Source organism: Saimiri boliviensis, chromosome 1 (assembly GCF_048565385.1).
Source record: "Saimiri boliviensis isolate mSaiBol1 chromosome 1, mSaiBol1.pri, whole genome shotgun sequence".
NCBI classification, from domain to species: domain Eukaryota; kingdom Metazoa; phylum Chordata; class Mammalia; order Primates; family Cebidae; genus Saimiri; species Saimiri boliviensis.
Genome location: NC_133449.1, coordinates 54,823,580 through 54,844,943, shown reverse-complemented (window position 1 = coordinate 54,844,943; position 21,364 = coordinate 54,823,580).

Genomic DNA, 21,364 nt, shown 5'->3' with positions numbered 1-21,364 from the left:
ACTTACTGTATAACTTTTCCTAAAACTGCTTAAAAATATGCCTATTAATTTTTTTAAGCATGAAAGAAAACATATACCTTATAGTGTTTTCAGGAGTAATTTGAATAACATTGTGTAAAATACTGAATCCAATGCCTCGCAACTATTTCAAGGAAGACACTTCTATAATAGTCTACAAAAGCCATTTTATGTTTTAATAATTACCTAGAAGATAATCTCAGACTTTAAAAGTCTTCCCAAAATGCAAAGTTACCCAGTGCCAATGAGCCAAAAAGCTGCATGTTTTCCAACTGTACAAAAAAATTAAAGGCAATCTTCTAATGGCATTCTGAATATTAGACATAAAGCACTCCTCAAATATTAAAGCCAAAAGCTCAGACTTTTTCTTTTCAGGTCAAATTTATCTTCATGATACTCTCTCATTAATTGTTTTCTCAACAGCCCAGCTGTCTTTATTCAGGCTCTCTGGATAGAAATCTTTTCTAGAGCTAAGGGCACTTTGTGTAAAAACAACAACAAAAAATTGTTTTGTGCTTAGCAATTTTTTTTTTTTTGAGACAGAGTTTCACCCTTGTTACCCAGGCTGGAGTGCAATGGCGCGATCTCGGCTCACCGCAACCTCCGCCTCCCGGGTTCAGGCAATTCTCCTGCCTCAGCCTCCTGAGTAGCTGGGATTACAGGCACGCACCACCACGCCCAGCTAATTTTTTGTATTTTTAGTAGAGACGGGGTTTCACCATGTTGACCAGGATGGTCTTGATCTCTTGACCTTGTGATCCACCCGCCTTGGCCTCCGAAAGTGCTGGGATTACAGGCCTGAGCCACCGCACCCGGCCAGCAAAATTTTTTTAACAATAGTAGTGTCATCCTAGGGAGAAAAGCATCTAAAAAAGTCATCCAAAAACATCATCCAATGAAACTTCATCTTTTCAAATAACACTGTGTATACCTTAAATATAAACTCTTTTTTGTCAATTATATCATTAGAATATTATGATGGTTATTATAATTATCCACTTTTAGGAGCTTATAGCATTAGCAAGATTTTTGTTCAAAAATCATGAAATCATTCTCTTTAGTAAAAAAAGAAAGAATAAGCAATTAAGTCAATATTGCATAGAGTATATACTCAACAAAGTCATTTCCTAATATGGGGATGCAATCATTTCTCACTAAACTTTAAAAGTTAATTATCCATTATATTTTTAGACACTGCAAAGATTTAACAAATGAACAAAAGTTGTTTTTTAAACACTGAAGTCTAAAGAGTATAGTAGGAGTAAAACAATCAAAGCCTTTAGAATTGTGCTTCTTTTCCCGTTTGTAGAACTTGCTCTTTAATGATTTTTTTCTTTTTCTTTTTTTAGTACCACCATATCTGGGTTGTTAAAAGGAGGATTGCTCTACTGCTGTGGGTAGAATTAGCTAACCTATGGGACCTGAAACCAATTCTGTCATTCAGGAGGGAATTCCAGGTCACACAGTCAGAAATAGAGGGAATTTCAACATTGATTATTGAATACCTGTGTTACTCAATCTTTGTCATGTGTCAATCCTGACATTATGTTCCAGTCTTATATCTAGGGATGACCTCTGTTCGTTAGAAGCAATCTCTCTGGATGTTGGAATTAAAACAAAAATGATCACTTGTAAAATTCACAATATCCTTAAAGAGTACACAAGTAACATCTCCAGGAAGAACAAGAAATAGCACAATTCTTGACATTCAGAAAAAAGAGAAAATTTACACAAGAGCTTTAGCAAAAGTGTATATGATTTAACTAAGTGAAAATTATCTTCAGTAAACAAGGCAAAAAAATATTTATAGGGCTGGATCTCTAAGGCATCATACCAAAGTAAAATTCAGTTTAAGTAATTATAGTTGGAACCAGAATTAAGTGATTTGTGCAGTTTTCTGTTGCAATTTCTCATGATGTAGATTAATTCATGGTTGGAAATTAGAATTAAAAGAATCTTAAATAGCAGCCTCCCTATTTTTTTCTTTTTTTCTTTTTTGAGGAGAGGAGAGTAGATGAGAGAAAATGGGCAGTGAGAGTTCTTGGAAATTTTAGAATTTAATGAAAATTTTGGATGCTCTCTTCAGATTATATATATTTACCTATCTATCGCTCTCTCTATACATATATAATACAGATATTATCTACTATATATGTACACACAACTCAAATATTTTTTAACATAACCTCAGTAAATGTAATTTCAGAAAGCTGAGAAATGTCCATGAACCCTCAAGAAAGCCACAAACCCAAACAGATGAACACATAGCAAATTCTTCTGGTAATTTTATGTATACCTATATGACTGTCTCCCAGTTGTGACTTTTGAAGTAATGGTTTTCAATGAGTGCCAGATTACTGTCACATATATCTACTTTATCATGAACTTTTAATATTTTCTATTTTGGGTCACAGTCTGAATGTGAATGTGCAATCTCATGCATCAGCAGCTAGTGGAGGCTGTGGGAGTCTCTAAGGAAAAGAAGACACTCCCTTTTTGGCATTACAGTTGAAATGCACACACTCTCACACCCACACACACACTGCAACTTATGATGGAGATACATCCTGGTAAACTCATCATAAATTGGAAATATTATTAAGTTGAAAATACATTTAATACATCTATTGTAGTGGACATCATACTTAGCCTAGCCTACCTTAAGCATTACCTATAGTTGGGCAAAATCATGTAGTATGAAGCCTATTTTGTAAGAAAGTGTTGAATATCTCATGCAATTTTTATATACCATACTGAACGTAATAAAACAGAATGGTTGTATGGGCACTCGAAGTATGGTTTCTACTAAATGTGTATCACCTTTGCACCATTGTAAATAAAAAAAGTTGTTAGGTTGAGCCCTGTAAGTCAAGGTCTTTCTATATATTGACTATATATATATATATATATATATATATATATATATATATATATATACACATATATATACACACATATATATATACACTCTCTATATATTGACCATACATATATGTATATATATAAACCATATACATATATATATAGACTTATTGGTAATGTTGGCACATTTGAGTGAATGCCAAAGTCTGTTCTCTTGCTGAGATATGCTAACTGTTTATATTCAGTCTCCTCAATTGTGGTCTATGGATACACTTTTCTCTTTAGTAAGTTGGGAACTAGCCAAGATGGTACTCAAACAGCTTGCAGATTAAAATAATCTAAAAAACTTTAACTAATGGGTTCTGCTCCTGGGGAATCTGATATGATTTGTCTGGAGTGGGCCCTAGACATGGGAATGGGTAAAAATTCCCCAGCTGCTTTAATGTACAGCCATAGTTAACTGTCACTCTTACTGTCTCAAGGGCATGCCTTACCCCAGGGGGCATTTTAGAATCCCAAGGTTAATTACATTAATGTTAATAATGTCCCCCAGTTTTGTTAGAATGTAAAGCAGATCTTGGGTCTAAAATATAATTGTTGTTGGCAAATAATTTATATTTCCAGAGCCCAATCCTTAGAGATAAAGACAAAAATTGTAATATACAAACACAGTTGAGAAAACGAACTTTTCCAAGTCCTGGTGTTGCGGGGTTTCAGGATGCAGGGGAGCACTCAGCTTGCTCCCTGGTGGGCTCCAGGCTCTTGAGCTCTCACTCACCCAAGAATGAGAGAGTGGACCATGCCCCGCACAGTGCACTAGTAAGTAAATATCGGACCCTGAAGAGTTTTGGCAGAAAGTGGTTTACTTAGGCAGAGAAAGAGAAAAAGGAGAGAGAAAAAGTTAAGAGAGAGAAAGCTTCCACGAAGATTGTGGAAGGGGACCCAAATATGGAATCCCAGAGAGGGAAAGCAGCTTCCACACTGAGTGGAAAGGGACCCCAGAGAGGGAAATCCATCCGGATGAGGGGGACAGTGACTATTAACCTGAGAGGAATTCCCACCTGTTCCATGCCCCCTGGCCAATGAAAAGAGTTCCTTTAAACTTCTGCTGGAGTGCTTGCTCTTTGATTTTTTTCTCCGTCTCGCGAAAACGTTAAGTGTCTCCGATGGAGACATGGGGAAAGCAGGTGTGGCATGTTTCTGGGATGTTCCTGCCCTCAAAACTACGCCCCCTTGTGGATGCGAGAAGAGAACACATTGCCTCACTGGGGCCTATTTATTAGAGTAGTAACCCTCTTTAATTTTTAGAACCGAAATACGGAAGATTAGGACAAAGTTAAAATTTATTAATTTGCATATATTAGCATTTTTTGGTCCTAATGAGCATAACAATCCAAAATTATACATAAAATTATTTTCAGTTAAAATTTTCAAGATATCTTAAATAATAGCATCAACAATTACTGAGTAATTTTTATTCAACAGAAAGTTAATTTTCTTCTAGAGACAGAGTCTCACTGTGTCTCCCAGGCTGGAGTGCAATGGCATGATCTCAGCTCACTGCAACCTCTAGGAGAAAGTTAAGTGGATATTCCAGTTAAATTGAGGGATGCCTAGTACTTTATTCACCAACCACAACCCACAGAACACCTCTGACCCAATTTCTGTTTTAGTATGGCTCATGAACTAGGATTTTTACATTTTTAAAAGGTAAAATCAAAAGAATAATATTTCATTACACAAAAAAGCTATGGGAAAATTAAATCCCAATGTCTATAAATAAAGTTTTATAGGAATACATTCACACTCACTCATTTTGTATGGCTGTTTTCACACTATGTGGTATTTGCAGTAAAGAACACAAGACCCACAAAGCCTGAAATATTTTAATTATCTAGCTCTTTACAGAAAAAGTTTGCAGATCCCTCTTATATAGCCATCTTTGTTTATTCATTTCCATTTGCTAGAAATCGTTTTTATTTGCCAAAGCCCTCAAATAGGTTTTGCTGAAGAATTATTTCTATATTTCCCTTATCTTCTTTTTCTCTTCTCATTTCCTTCTCTTTGCTCTTTTTGTTTGTTTCAGGAGTTGAATACTGCAGATAGTAAGCATGTTAATTACTTACCTTATTCAAAAGGCAATCACGCTAATGTTTGATGTATACCCTTTTCATGTGTTCTTGGAAAATGTATATTGTTGATTACATTTGTATATTTATGTAAATGATAAATTATGGCAACAAGTTTTCTTTGGGAGTATGTTTTAAAATTCACTCTTGTTTTATTGTTTACATATAAGAGATCATTGTTCGTAATTTCTTCACAGTTCTCAATATGAGGCATTTTTATCAATTCTATCTCACATTGACAACCCAGAATGCTTCCAGCTCTCTGTTACATAAATATTACAATAGGGACAATCTTTATACATGGTCTTTATGGATTAAAGTGAAAATGTGTTTAGTTTATGTCATTGATGCAGAAATTCTATCAACGTAGAATATGTTTATACTAAATGTATTCAGGTACCACCAAATTAGTCTCAATAATGACAATACCAGCAACACAATAAAACCTAAAATTAGGCATTTACTTTCTAGAGCTAACATGAAGGATAAGCTACATTGTTTTGTGTTGAGGTACAGCCGTACTATTTTGTGCATACCTCACTTTATAGCTTTTGCAAAAGTCCAGTTTTTAAATATATATATTTTTTCAGTAAGTGTGTACACAGTATGTTCATTATGTGAATAAATTATCAAAATCAAACATTCCCGATATATAAATTGAAATTGTGCTTCATTGCTCATTTCATTTTTTTCTAATTTTTATTTTTAGGTCTTTTTCACATTATTACAGAGTCTAATCCTTTTTAAAAAATAATTTTAACTTATTTTAAATTCAGGAGATACATGTTCAAGTTTGTTATATGGCTATATTGTATGATGCTGAAGTTTGGGGTAAGAATGAGTATTACCCAATATTTCCTAAGAGTTTTAAAGCTTGAATAAACAATGTGGCCGGCAGAGTAATGGCATCCAGAGATGCCCATGTCTTAATCCTATAAACCTATAAATACATTATGTAACATAGTAAGAGAGAATTAAGGTTGCAGACAGAATTAAGGTTGTTAGCTAATTTTAAGCTATAGGTATTAACATGGATAATCTGGATGGGCTCAATGTAGTCAAAAGCATCCTTAAATGTAGACAATTCAATCAGAAGAATCAACTTTAAGGAAGAAAATGTATCCATGGAGTTTGCGTCAGAGTGTTGCGATTTAAGAAAGAGTCAATCAGCCATTACTTGTTTTGAAGACAGAACATCCACAAACCAAGAAATAAAATCAGCCCCTAAAGCTGGAAAAAGCAAGAAAATCTATTACCCCCCCCCCATGTTTAGGAAAGACCTGTGGAAGAGCCTCTTGACTAATAGAATGAATCTCTGTAATGTACACAGAAGATCCACAATGATTTGACAATGTTATGCTAGCAGAAATAATGACAATGTGTACTGAAAGGATTAGAGAAAAGATGAAATGAGAGAAGAATGTTGACTCCCAGAATTCTATAGGCAGAAAATAAGATTAATAAGACTATTTTGCTGCAAACAGGCATTACCCCTCATAACAAAAGAAGGATATCTCAGATAGCTGAGTTATGGGCCCAAAGGACTGAAGCTTGAGCCCAGAAAGTAAAGTTTTGAGTCATAGATGTGTTATCCAGGCTTTGAAATCTTACAAAGTTTGCCCTGCCAGATTTTAAAAATTGCTTGGGATGGTGACTTTCCTTATAGTTTCTCTGTTTGGAATAAGAATGTCTATATCTGGTATCCAATGCCAGTGACGACATTGTATTTTGGGTAGGATAACTTATTTTCTAGTTTCACAGGTCCACAGATGGAGAGAATTTTTTTCCCCAGGATGAATCATACCAAGAGTCTTGGCTATACCTGATTTAGATTATTTAGATGAGGAAACTTGGGCCTTTTGAACTGATGATATTAAGATGAGATTCTGGACATAGAGTTGGTGCTATAAGGGGCTGAGAATTCTGGGATGTGGTAATGAATTTTGCATTTGAGATGAACATAAATCTTTGTTACCAGACAGCATGCTATGGTTGGCTGAATAAAGGCCACCCGAAGTTTCTTTATCCTAATTTTAAAAATCTGTGAATTCATTGTCTTACAAGGTAAGAAGGACCTTTGCAGACACGATTGAGTTAAGGATATTGAGAGAGAAGATTATCCTGGATAAACAGAGTGGGCCTAAGATAATCAAAAGAGTTTTTGGGCCAGGCACGGTGGCTCAAGCCTGTAATCTCAGCACTTTGGGAGGCCGAGGCAGGTGGATCACGAGGTTAGGAGAAAGAGACCATCCTGGCTAATATGGTGAAACTCCATCTCTACTAAAAATACAAAAAAAAAAAAAAAAAAAAAAAAAAAAAAAAAAAGCCAGATGTAGTGGCATGTTCCTGTAGTCCCAGCTACTCAGGAGGCTGAGGCAGGAGGATCACTTGAAACAGTGAGGTGGAGGTTGCAGTGAGCCGAGATCATGCCACTGCACTCCCACATGGGTGACAGAGACTCTGTCTAAAAAAAAGGTGGGGAGGGGTTTGTTGGAGGGACACAGGAGGATCAGAGTAATAACAGGAAATGTGATGATAGAAGCAGGAGGCTGAAGTGAGTTAAAGAAGGGACCATGAACCAAAGAATACAGTGACCTCTAGAAACTGAAAAAGGCAAGGAAATTGATTCTTTCCTCAGATCTTGAAGAAAACAAAACAAAACAGAAGAGCCCTGTTGGTATCTTTACTCAAGCCCACTGAGATCTGTTTCGAACTTACGACCTACAGACCTACAGAATTAGAAAATGATGAATTGATGTTGTTTTATATTTTTAAAATGGTGGTATTTTGTTACGGCAGTAATAGCAAACAAAAATAAACCAATAATGAGGTTTGTGATTGTTTCTTTTTGTTGCTGTAAAAACTCAAGATTTTCCAGAATCTCTGAATGAACAGTTTAAAATGGGTGATTATTTTGGGATATATTTAGTTTTCATTGAAAAGAATTTCCAGGGCAAAATCAAATCCAAGTTCAGCTACTATAGAGCTTGTGAGTTGATATATGTTTCCAACACTGTGCTGTAAAAAGTAAGTGAGAGCTGGCAGAAATACCTTAGCATCTGGGAAATGCTAACAATCGTGATAATCTGATAAAAGGTATAGATAGTAAATTTCTGAAGAAATGCAAACATAATCTTATCATCTTAAGAGTTCAACATCTAAAAGTGTTCCTGGCAACTGGTGGTCAAAAATATTATGGGATAAATGTGTGATTGAATCACCTGCTATTTCCAGAAACATCAGCTGTGTCTATCTAATCTTCAGGCACTTGCTCATCTTGTATTATCTGGCAGAAATGGCCTCCTTTCTCTACTCGACTACTGGCTCTCCATCCTTTCATCAAATAACTTACAAACATCCTTGATATCATCTTAGATGTCATCTGTCTGGAGTCCTATTTCCTAGTGTAAACAATATCTTGTGTGTATCTTTTATAATAAGAGCAATAGTTATTGTTATTATCACCTATTCCTATGTTTGTCTTCTCTAACACAAGGTGATCTCCTCCCAATGAGTAAATTGCCATATTCAGGTCTGTTTCCCTAGCATCTAGGAACAATGTGTGGAACTCAGAGCTTATTGAATGCAGAGATGAATTAATAAATTAATATGTGAAAGTGTGCATGAATAAACACATTAACACTTGCATATAAAAGAGAAGCTTCTTTCTAGGTTCTTCTCCTAATTATTGCATTTTTTTTCTGTTTACTGTCATAGCTACTTAGACAACTTAAGGACATTATTCTCTTTTGAATGTAGAATGGACTAAGAAAAAAAAAAAAAAAAGTTAGTTCCATACTTCCTTTGGAAAAGATCACCTTGACTTTAAGTTATATATTATCATCTTAAAAAAAAAAATAAAATAAAACCAGGTTTCAATTGGATGCTGTTTATATGCTCTTTTAGAAGTTATGTTCAAATTCTTGATTTATTAGGCCCATAGAACTAATCCTAGAATCATGCTTACATATAACCTTGAGGATTGGAGCTTAAACTAAGTTTAAGTGTTCAGTACTGACATAATTAACAGAAGAGCAATCCAGTGCTGTTACTGTTTCGTGATAATATGCATTAGAAACCCTAAATTCAGATGTCTAGTAATATTTATGTGAAATTACACCACAATTCCTCAGCATACAAGTCCTGCTCTACAGTGTAATGACTCTATTCTCTGTCACACTGTCTTTAGAGCATATATAGTCAGAAATGTCACAAATATACCTGGGTGGCCATTATTCCATTTCTAGACCCTCAGATTTTCTCTTTTTAATATATCCAAGTCCCTTATACTCTAGTATAGACAACTGGCTCGTCACATTATTATTTTGTGTAAATGCTGCTATCTTACCAGAATGTAATGATTTAGAGCAAAATGGGTTTTTTGTTTTTTTTTTCTGCATTTTGTGGGAAAATGAGTATTAATTTAGGAAATGTTGCAATAATTTCTGAAATTTTGGGGATGATATTTTGAACTTGATAAAATATTCAAGTTCTTTATTTCGTATCTTTGGTTAAGTCCAAAGAAACAAAAGTTCCAGTACCTTTTGTTCATGACCAGCTTCAGGTTTAGACTTTCTGGAAGACTGTACGTTGTCAGTTTTTGAAATCCTGCAGCATTTAAGATAGATTGGTTACAATTCACATAATATTTGTTATTACTGTTGTTATTATGATCATGTTGATGTTGAAAACACATTAATGCACTAATATTGTACTTTCACAATCAAATAAGGTAGGAATTTCCAATAATGATTTTTAAAACATTTAGCATTGGTAACCACACAGAATCCACAGATTAATAATGGCCACGTAACTGAGAGTAGGTGGTAACCAACATACTTACTGGCACATCTCAGCTGAACATCAGCCTGGAAATACATTTTTATTGCACGTATTAGGAAAGGAAGAACAGCTGAAGTATTATGACTCATAGCTCCCAGTGGAACTCTTGTTCTCCTGATCAAAGTTCACTGCTTTCTACTAAATCCAGCCATATAAAATTATTTGCCTATTAAAATAAAATAATACATACTTTAAAAAAGTCAGATTTAAAAGTGTATATATTTATGTATGTAAAGATCATAAATATATATGTACAATATGTGTACGTGTAGATATTTGTAATAAAAAATGATAAAAATTAGAAAAGTTGGGCCAGGTGCAGTGGCTTATGCTTATAATCCCAGAACTTTGGGAGGCCAAGCTGGGCAGATCACGAGGTCAGGAGTTTGGGACCAGCCTGGCCAACATAGTGAAACCCCATCTCTACTAAAAATACACAAATTAGCTGGGCATGGTGGCATGTGCCTATAGTCCTAGCTACTTGGGAGGCTGAGGTAGGAGAACTGCTTGAACCCAGGAGGCAGAGGGTGCAGTGAGCTAATACCATGCCATTGCACTCCTGGGTGACAGAGTGAGACTCTGTCTCAAAAAATAAATTATATATATATATATATATATATATATATATATATATATATATACACACACACATATATGTATATCTAAATAAAAATTTAATGAAGCATTTTATTTAAAATTTAGAGAAAACTGATATGTTCATATTTTATATCACTTTTAATCTTTTTATCAATTTCTACCATTGTTTACTTTTAAAATGTGAGTCAATTTACATTTTCATGCATTGTAATTTGCGCCTATGCTTCTCTATTACACATTTATTTTGCAATATAAATATAGTTCAAACTACAAATGTGATCCACATATATAATTTGAAAAGTTTTCCCAGCCGTATATAGAAAGTAAAAAGAAACTGGGAAAATTAGTCTTAATAATACATTTTCTTTCATTCAAGATATAAAAATACAATTTTACCTTCTAATGTATACATTATTAAAATATTTTACATTGTTTCCTCTTAGCAGGTCTTCAAAATCAAGAAGGTACATTATACTCAACATTACATCTTAATTCATACTTGCCTCATTTCAACTTTTCAAAAGCCACATGTAGCTCATGGATACCTATCGGAAGTCACAATTACAGATGCTTAAATGTTGTAATCTCAAAGACCATTGTCCTTTTGTTGTTGGCTTTTCCTTATAGTGTCTATAATGTTACAACATTTAAAAAACATGTGTGCACTTGCCTAGAAATCTGAGATTCTTCGGGTGCATGGTTGATTTCATCCTGGGGCTCACATGAATTGATTCCAGAGGCAAACCCTGGACTCAGAAGCCATCTCTGGAAACCATGCATTGATTAGAGACTCAAAGGTGATATTCCCCAAGCTATCTATAAAATAGACCCTTGTATTTTTTTCCTCTGAACTCAAAAGCAAACTAGATTGAATTATATGATTGAAAAGTCAAACTATAATTACAAAGTACAAAGTCAAACTATAATTACAAAGTACAGAATAATCAATGATGATTATAGAGAAAAAAATTCCTAAAATCAAGAAGGATAATAGAAATCAGAAACATGAATCTTAGGGGCATAAAAATCTAAAAAAACACCCTTTTTCTATAGGCTGAATTACAATATAATAATATGGAAAAATATAGTAACAATTTAATATTTTTATAATTTTGACTTTTATTTTAGATACAGAGTGTACATGTGCAGGTTTATTACATGAGTATATTGTATCCATTTCACCACTAATGGACACCAGGTTAATTCCATGTCTTTGCTATTGGAATAGTGCTGCAATAAACATATGAGTGCATGTGTCTTTTGGTAGAATGATTTATTTTCTTTGAATATATACCCAGTAATGAGACTGCTGAGTCAAATAGAAGCACTGTATTAAGTTCTTTGAAAAACTTCCAAACTGTTTCCCACACTGGCTAAACTAATTTACATTCCCACCAACAGTGTATAAGTGTTCCTTTTTCTCCACAACCTCACAAGCCTATGTTATTGACTGAATCTTAACAAAAGCTATTCTGACTGTTGTGAGATGGTATCTTATTGAGGTTTTGATTTGCATTTCTCTTATGATTAGTGATTTTGAGCATGTTTCATGGTTGTTGGCAGCTTTACGTCTTTTTTGGAAGTGTCTGCTCATGTCCTTTGCCCATTTTTAAATGGGTTTATTTGATTTTTGCTTGGTGATTTGCTTAATTCCTTATAGATTCTGGGTATTAGACATTTATCATATGCATAGTTTGCAAATACTTCCTCCCGTTCTGTAAGTTGGCTATCTGCTCTACTGACTATTTATTTGGCGTGTCAAAGCTCTTCAGTCCAATCCGGTCCCACCTGACAATTTTTGTTTTTGTTGCAATTGCTTTTGAGGACTCAGCCAAAAATTCTTTTCCAAGCCTGATGTCAAGAAGGGTACCTCTTAGGATTTCTTCTAGTACTGGTATAGTTTGAGGTCTTACATTTCAATCTTTGATTTATTTTGAGTTAATTTTTATATATGGTGAAAGGTAGGGGTCCAGTTTCATTCTTCCACGTATGACGTAACAGCATGTAATGAATCTGCCTGTAGTAATATCTGTGTAAGGAAAAATTTGCAATAAATGAAAAAGCAGCATCCTTTTAATGTCATAAGGAGCATTTCTAACTAGTTCTGTCAAAGGATTTTTTACCTATTAAATGAATAGTCCAGAATTAATATTATATATTAATTGATAGATTTTTGTCTGTTAAGACATAGATTATTGTCTATGTGCAATAAAATATGATAATCCTAAATATTATGGTTTTATTCCCTGTAAGATACTAGTAAATTTTGTATACAACTTAGCAATCTTTCTTACATTATTTATACAATTGTCAATACCTCAAATGCCCCATGAACCAGTCTTTCCATTCTATTTGTCCCTTCAAATAATGATTATAAAATATTTAACCTGTATTTATTTTATTTTTGTATGAGAGTCAATTTTTAATTTTTCAAAAATTATACTTTAGCAAGGGCAGTGTGGTATGTCCTACATTAAGATATGTTTTGATCAAAACATTTAGTACCTGGAGTGAATTTGTTATGGTTTCAAAATCTTAAAAATGTTTTACTTTTGTGGTTTGTAGTGATTTCATGTATAGAACAAAGAGGCTGGCTTCAAAAATTAGGGGTCTCTTGTGATTTTAAGATGCCATGGCTCAGTAATTTTTGAATTCTAGACTATCCTGTATAAATAGTAGCATCTGTTTAAGATGCTTTCTTAAAATACCATACCTCAAAATTAGGCTGTAATAAACATACTTCAAGGAGTCCACAGAAATAGACACATTTTTTGGGTAAAGATTTTTTTTTTTTTTTGTGAAACTTGAGTTTCTAATGTTGTGGTAGAACATTTGGATGTTCTACAGCACCCTACCCACAGGCTGAAGTCCACTAATTTGCTGCTGCATGCAAAGTGTCTAGTCAGATCTGGTGTTGTCTGGAAGGGAACAGAATGATTAGAAGTTGTTGAATTCCCAATAAGATAAACAATAGCATCTTCATTATCAACACTTGAAAAACCTGCAATCCTGTTTGTATTTTTATAATAATGTATGGGAAATTTCAGAGAAGGAATTAAAGGAAAGAAGTAAGATTTCAAGTCTTAGGAAATTCAAGCTACAGATAGACAGAACATATAAATGAAAAATTTCTAGACCATAAATGACAACAGAACTCTAATCTACAACTGAACACCAGTCTGCAACTCTATAGCAACCAGCTCAGAGGAAAAACCACAACCTCTGCTACAATTGGCCCAGAGCAGTCAGGATTTGTTCAGTGACTGGCAGTTTCTCTCTTTTGTTCCCACCTTCAGCTCAGAGTCAACCAGAGAAAGTCGAATATGATCTACAAATCAATTAAATAAGAGGAACCGCCTGTAGTTAGCATGACTCCATGTTCGCTATGCCAACAATCTCTAATGGTAGCGTACCTAAAACTTTATTTTATCATTATACAGCTTTCCCACTCATTTGCCTGCCTTTGAATTCCTGAAAAAAATGCAGTGTTAGTGGCTGACTCTCTTGCTACAGCAACCTGAGAAAATTGCCTCTGTTCATTAATTTTTGGATAGGCTTTCTTTTATGTGGAAATGCCATAGTTGTTCTGTATGTCCAATCAAGACATGGTCATTACAATAGCCCTCGATTTTGAGAACACCCTTTAACTTGGATGTTTGTGGCTTGCGCAGCTCGTACTACTGTGGTAAGTCAGTGCTGAGTCTGAATCCTGCTGCCTTGAGTTTCTCAAATTTAGTCTCAATTTGATACTCAGATTTTGTTTCAGGTTACTATTTGATTGGTATCCTGGTGGAATCACACCATTTCTTTGAATCTTATTTTGCTCTCTAAACCTGTTGTTCAAGCCTGCCCATCAGTCTAGCAAGTTTGAGGTCCTCATCAGACAAGCATTTGTTTGAGCAAACTTTGCTATGGGTCATAATTAAGTGGGATGAGGTTCTCCTTGTGTTTCAATGTTTTGTTCTCAGAACATGACTTTGATCCAAATAGAGCATTTTCTTTAGTTTCCTGCCTGTATGGGGCCCAGATGACTGTGTCTGCTGTTGGAGGCAGCTAACCATCAGGTTGAGGGCCTAAGTCACAAAGTGCACAGGCTTCTCTTTCAACCAAATATTACCTTCTCTTATAGAGTGGCCTAAGTATCAATCTTCTCTTCCAGGAAAAACTTGATTCATATATGTACTCTCACTCTAACATTGATTCTTGTGTTTATCTCTCCAAATGGCATTACTTTATCAAGAGCAATTTGGACTTCAACAGCCAGTCTGAAGAATATTTGACTTGAACAAAATTATTCATTTGAGAGGCATTTAAAAAAATATACTTTGGGAGGCTGAGGCGGGTGGATCACGAGGTCAAGAGGTCAAGACCATCCTGGCCAACATGGTGAAACCCCATCTCTACTAAAAATACAAGAAATTAGCTGGGCATGGTGGTGCACACCTGTAGTCCCAGCTACTGGGGAGGCTGAGGCAGGAGAATTGCTTGAACCCAGGAGGCAGAGATTGCAGTGAGCTGAGGTCGCACCACTGCACTCTAGCCTGGTGCCTGATAACAGAGTGAGACTCTGTCTCAAAAAAAAAAAAAATATATATATATATATATATATATAGATAGATAGATAGATATAGATATAGATATAGATATAGATATAGATAGATAGATAGATTAGGCCAGGTGCAGTGGCTCATGCCTGTAATCCCAGCACTTTTGGAGGCTAAGGCAGGTGGATCCCGAGGTCAGGAGTTCAAGACCACACTGGCCAACATGGTGAAACCCTGTCTCTACTGAAAAACACAAAAATTAGCTGGGCATCATGGCTCATGCCTATAATCCTTGCTACTTGGAAGGCTGAGGTAGGATCATTGCTTAAATTGGGACCCGAGAGGCAGAAGTTGCAGTGAGCTGAGATTGCACCACCGCACTCCAGCCTGGACTAGAGAGCAAGACTACATCTCAAAAAAAAAATAATAATAATAATACATAGATAGATAGATGTTTTTTAGACATAATGGACAACATTATTGTTATGCAGAATCCCCCAAATAAAATTCTGAATCAAAGTTTGCTTCTCGAACAGATTTGTTGTCCAAAGCTAATGAGCAATTGGATGAAATTAAGTAACAACAAACTTGACTCATCGACCTTGGAAATTCTTGCTTTCATCATCCTCCAGTTACCTTCCTATAGAGTGTACTCTCTCTTCTTCCCATCTTTCTGGTCTCTTTCATTTTGTATTTTTTAATATTTTCCCCTCATCTTCCCTTTTATCAGCCTTCCTCTATTTACTGGAAGATTCTTCTAAAACCTCCAAATGCAAGCTGATTCTAAATATTCATATTTCATATGAGTTGGGTATACTGAGCAGCTGTAAAATTTAAAACTTGAACCTGACCTGAAATGAGCTGTGCTTCAGGAATTCCATAAACCTAGATAAAATCTAGTATGGAAGGATTTAGAATTCTTTTGAATGCATATGACCCAAGGATACCCTTCCTGTTTCAATTTGTGCCCCTATTGGTTGGAACCTCAAATACTAAATCCTGGGTGAGCTGTGACATCTCTTCTATTCTCCATAAAGCTTCCTCACTCTGCTGCCTGCTTTTGAGCCTCTGTTGAAGCTAAGTGATGTTGGCTTACTTCTTTACTAAAGCGAACTCTGATTAAGTAGCTTCTGTTTGTACTCATTCATTCAAGTGGTCTTTGTTTATTCCTACACTACTGAAGGGAAAATAGGTGGAAAGTCGTTCTTAATGAGAGGTTATAATCAGAAGTTTAGTTTACAACCTGGGAAAAAATAACTGGGATAAAGACACACTCTCTCTTTCTGCTAACCCAAGTGCTTGGACAGAATTTTATAAAGAACCAATATATCATCAAGTCCTAAGGATTGTCTGTGAAAGAACAAGGAGCTGACATAAGGAATATTTAGGAAAACAAATGAAAGAAAATCTTCTCTCAAAATGATGGCTATATATTTAAGAAGCTCTTTGAAAATAGTATTTTAATATTTAAATAGCTTATATAAGTTTAACAGTGTAAAAGTTAAAAAGGGGAAAACTGTTTTGTCCCTTATTTTTAAGGTAGATACCAAGGAGAAATGTCACCCAGTGCATAAAGCATTCTAGTGCAGTTGGAATACTTCTGGAACTTAACGTGGAATGAGCTGTGGCTCTCTCATAATTTCCGTGGTTTTGCACAGTCACTTCCCTTCTGTGGGCACAGATTTCTAATTTGTAAAATGAGAAAGTCAACTAGACTGCTAGAAGCACTTTCTGCATATGAAAATTTCCAATAAAATGTGAATGATTTCTGTTTCTCCAAACTAGTAAAAACCCATTATATGATATATGATGAGTTCCAAGAGTTTGTGTAGATACTGTAAACCAAAAGTAAAATTTGAAGGCCCCCCACAACCATCTGAGTGGATTCCCTCCTAGGCCAGGGCACTCTAAAATTTAACCAGAAAGACTGGTTTAGGTCATGATGGAAAATGGGAGTCTGACATGCTTCGTTATACCTTTCCAGGATAAAAAGCAACACAGACCTTAAGTCTGATAAGAAACATTTACAGTCTATTTACTCTAAAAGCTTCTACCTGCAGGCTTCTGGTCTCCAAAACCCTTTATTTTAATTCAGACATTCCTTTGTACGGATAATAACTCTTTCAATCAACAGCCAATCAGAATACATTTAAATCTACCTGTGACCTGGAAGACACCTCCTACACCCCTGGGTTGTCTCACTCTTTCAGATCAAACCAATGTAAATGCTACATGAAATGATTGATGTTTCATGTCTCCCTAAAATGTATAAAAGCAAATTGTACACCTACCACCCTGGGCACACATCCTCAGGAACTTCTGAGACTGTGTCATGGGCACGTTCTTAACCATGGCAAAACAAATTTTAAATTGACAAAGACCTGCCTCTGATATTTTGAGTTCACAACATAATACTGTTCTTTAAGGATATATTTATGACTTTAAATGAAGTCAGTCTGAAACAACCATATTTTGTTTTAAATGAATGCACAGAGCAGAAAGAAAAACAATTTTTATATTGCTCCTTTCTAACTCAGAAAGAAAAGTAATTGGCAATCCAATTATTTTAATATTAAAAACTTTGAGTGGCATAAAAAACCTCACTAGAATTTCTCAACTCATGGAAGCTCAACTTCATTCCCTTGGCCTTACACCGATGGCTTAGCAACCTGTATTCTTTTATTATTCTTATTAGTTTTTATTTTCTTTGCTGAATTCTCTATTCAAATGATAAGTACAGCAATCAAGTCAGATAATGCACTGAAAATACAGTCTTGTAGAATCTAGTACTCCCTAAATATAAAGCCGCATACTGATAATGCTGTCTTGAAGTGCAGTATAGGAAACATAAATTTGTTAGATATGCTTACCATTTTCAAAGATAACTCACATCCTGGGATCTTCAGTGTAGGGGTTTGTGTGCTCAGATCCTTCCTTTACAGGACCATTCTGAATAAAGTGCCAGTTTCTTCAGTTCCATATGGAAATATTACACAATAGATTTAGAAGAAGTGGTTTGGTCTGTTTATTTTTTATTAGTAACATATTGCAAAACTGATGATCTTCCATTTGGAATGCAGATTTCCCTTTTATCCAAATTCAGGACCATAGGATGAGCACAGGCCAGAATTTTTTTTTTTTTTTTTCCCAACAGCAAAGAAAACATTTAATCTCTTTGAATGTTAATGTGCCGCTCTGGACTTTCTAATTTGATTTTATTTCTTTGCTCTTCTCTTTTAGTTCCCTCAGGCTCAGTCTTAAAATTGTTTACCAACTGCTGCTTACAATCACAATCACTGTATATTCTAATAACATAATGAGGAAATGAAACAGATAGTCCCCACGGTTTGTATTTCTGTCAAAACGTGCCAGAAGGTCCAGGTTTCACTGAAATCCAGTGTAAAGATTCAGTTCTTTAATTGTTTCAGTGTTCTTTATCTTCTTTTTCAAAGACGTCTTAAGTCAGAGTAATGAATGCCACATGCAGAAACCTGCCGAGGTGGAGTGTCAGGTTGAATAGTTTATGTTTTGCTAACAGGAACCAGAGGAAAAAGGTGACTGAGTGAGAACCAAATCCAGCACAGTCTTCTTTCATTCAACAAATACGTATTGTGAAATTCACAGGAGCCAGGCACTCTAGATCTCAAATGTGCAAGTGGTGAACACTAATAATATCCCTGCCTTCAGGAAGTTTAGAGTCTAGTACAGAAAACAGACATCAAACATTTTCCATTTATCTCCATATAAATACACTTTAACGTAGATTGTAGTGAATCATCACGCATTAATTTACTCCAGTTTACTGTCAAACTATGTGAAGGTATCATTGACATCCTCATCTTCATTTCTTTTTCTTCCCATCCGGGTTTGATTCCAATGGCTAACACTGCTGAATGCTCTTGTAGCAGGAACTGTGGTGGATAAAACCTCTCCAACATTGAACTGAGAAAGGAAGTGGCTTTTTATTCTGCAGGGAGCTGCAGGAGGCTAATGCTTTAATGACCAAGCTTCCGGAGAAGCAGCTTCTTTCCCCTTTTTTTTTTTTTTTTTTTTTAATTGCATTTTAGGTTTTGGGGTACATGTGATGAACATGCAAGATTGTTGCATAGGTACACACATGGCAGTGTGCTTTGCTGCCTTCCGTCCCCTCACCTGTATCTGTCATTTCTCCCCATGCTATCTCTTCCCACCTCCCCACCCCCCGCCCCTCCCCCATTTCTCCCCAACGGACCCCAGTGTGTAGTGCTCCCCTCCCTGTGTCCATGTGTTCTCATTGTTCAACACCCGCCTATGAGCGAGAATATACGGCGTTTGATTTTCTGCTCTTGTGTCAGTTTGCTGAGAATGATGGTTTCCAGGTTCATCCATGTCCCTACAAAGGACTTGAACTCATCATTTTTGATGGCTGCATAATATTCCATGGTGTATATGTACCACATTTTCCCTATCCAGTCTATCATCGTTGGGCATTTGGGTTGGTTCCAGGTCTTTGCTATTGTAAACAGTGCTGCAATGAACATTCGTGTGCACGTGTCCTTGTAGTAGAATGATTTATAATCCTTTGGATATATACCCAGTAATGGGATTGCTGGGTCAAATGGGATTTCTATTTTTAGGTCCTTGAGGAATTGCCACACTGTCTTCCACAATGGTTGAATTAATTTACATTCCCACCAACAGTGTAAAAGTGTTCCTATTTCTCCACATCCTCTCCAGCATCTGTTGTTTCCCGACTTTTTAATGATCGCCATTCTAACTGGTGTGAGATGGTATCTCAATGTGGTTTTGATTTGCATTTCTCTGATGACCAGTGATGATGAGCATTTTTTCATATGTTTGTTGGCCTCCTGTATGTCTTCTTTTGTAAAGTATCTGTTCATATCCTTCGCCCATTTTTGAATGGGCTTGTTTGTTTTTTTCTTGTAGATCTGCTTTAGTTCTTTGTAAATTCTGGATATCAGCCCCTTGTCAGATGGGTAGACTGCAAAAATTTTTTCCCATTCTGTTGGTTGCTGATTCACTCTACTGACTGTTTCTTTTGCCGTGCAGAAGCTGTGGAGTTTGATTAGGTCCCATTTGTCTATATTGGCTTTTGTTACCATTGCTTTTGGCGTTTTGGCCATGAAGTCCTTGCCAACACCTATGTCCTGAATGGTTTTCCCTAGATTTTCTTCTAAGGTTTTTATGGTATTAGGTCTGATGTTTAAGTCTTTAATCCATCTGGAGTTAATTTTGGTGTAAGGTGTCAGGAAGGGCTCCTGTTTCTGCTTTCTGCACATGGCTAGCCAGTTTTCCCAACACCATTTATTAAACAGGGAGTCCTTTCCCCATTGCTTGTTTTTGTCAGGTTTGTCGAAGATCAGATGGTTGTGGGTATGTTGTATTTCCTCTGAGGCCTCTGTTCTGTTCCATTGGTCTATATCTCTGTTTTGGTACCAGTACCATGCTGTTTTGATTACTGTAGCCTTGTAGTATAGTTTGAAGTCCGGTAGTATGATGCCTCCTGCTTTGTTCTTTTGGCTTAGAATTGACTTGGCTATGCGGGCTCTCTTTTGGTTCCATATGAAGTTTAAGGTGTTTTTTTCCAGTTCTGTGAAGAAGGTCGTTGGTAGCTTGATGGGAATAGCGTTGAATCTGTAAATTACTTTGGGCAGTATGGCCATTTTCACGATGTTGATTCTTCCTAACCATGAACATGGAATATTTCTCCATCTGTTTGTATCCTCTCTTATTTCGTTGAGCAATGGCTTGTAGTTCTCCTTGAAGAGGTATTTCAGGGAAGGGGCCTGGGTCCTGCAAAGGTTGAGGACATGACCCAGTGCCAGGCTCTAGCTGGTAGTAATAACATTCTTTGCAACTCTTTCAAGGCTAATAGATACCAGTGACACCTGGGAACCGAAAAGGGAGTTATCTTCCCAGTCCTTGGACCTCTTAATGGCCTGGTCAGTGGTGCCAGCAAGTCGCCTGACCATGGATTCAAGCTCTTTAGTATTTTATCTCTTTTTACCCTCCTTCTCATCTGGAGGGGAGGAGGGGAAGGCTGGGAAAAAGGAGATGGGGAGGGGTCTCCTCTCTCCCTCTCATCAGTTTTATCAATGACTTCTACATTGCAAGTCCAATACATTTTTTTTTTAGTTTTCACCTTATTAAATTTATTTAACTGCATTTGACCAATTTGTTTTCTCATTTTTTCTTTAAATGTGGTTTTTCTTTGAACATCAAGATCTATCTACCTACATATCTATGTCTATCTAGTTATCATCCATTTAGTTAGCTGTCATCTATCATCTATCAATCACCTATCCATTTTCTCTGTCCCTTCATCATTCTTTTCAATCAAAGACTACTGTCATTCTTCTTCAGTCCTCCTTG